This window comes from Octopus bimaculoides, chromosome 1 (genome assembly GCF_001194135.2).
Source record: "Octopus bimaculoides isolate UCB-OBI-ISO-001 chromosome 1, ASM119413v2, whole genome shotgun sequence".
Classification (NCBI taxonomy): Eukaryota; Metazoa; Mollusca; class Cephalopoda; order Octopoda; family Octopodidae; genus Octopus; species Octopus bimaculoides.
In genome coordinates this window covers 75,292,963-75,293,859 of record NC_068981.1, presented here as the reverse complement: position 1 = coordinate 75,293,859, position 897 = coordinate 75,292,963, and positions in this window count along the sequence as shown.

The window sequence follows — 897 nt, the reverse complement described above, 5'->3', positions numbered from 1 at the left end:
ATATACATATACATACATGTGTGTGTGTGTGTCTTTGTATCTGTTTTTGTTCCACATCGCTTGACAACTGGTGTTGGTGTGTTTATGTTCTTGTAACTTACTGGTTTGGCCAAAGAATAAGGCGTCGGGCCGATTTCTTCCTTTAAGTCGGCTCTCCTTTAGGCTGGTGCTCCAACATGGCCGCAGTGAAATGGCTGAAACATGTAAAAGAATAAAAGATATACATATATGTGTGTGTGTGTGTGTGTGCGTGTGTGTGTGTATGTGTGTGTGTGTGTGTGTGTGTGTGTGTGTGTGTGTGTGTGTGTGTGTGTTGTCCCCCACCGCCATCGCTTGCCAACCGATGTTGGTGTGTTTATGTCCCTGTAATCTAGCAGTTCGGCAAAAGATACCGATAGAATAAGTAGTAGGATTACAAAAGATGAGTCCTGGGGTCAGTTTGTTCGACGAAAGGCGATGCTCCAGCATGGCTGCGGTCAAATGACTCTGAAACAAATAAAAGATTAAAAGAATATATCTAAGCAATGTTAAATCTCTGAACGAGGTATTAACAGTAACTGCCCCCAGAGGGGTGGATGTTACTGTTGCTTTTAGCCCCAGGAGGACATCTCCTCCAGCTGGTTATCGACACACTTCTGTGTCCTTACTGTATTTGCCAAGGGAAGTTATCCTTCCCATCTTGATCTACGATACGTACGTACTCGAGTTTCAGGGTTATTGCCCTTCTTCAGCGTACGACAATCGCCGACCTTCGATGAAAAAGACATCCCTTGGCAAATATATATAAGTTTTTCCAGTGAAATTATTCACTGATATCAAAAAACTGAAAACAAGCAATGTTAAATCTCTGAACGAGGTATTAACAGTAACTGCACGATAAAGTGAAGTATATTTGCC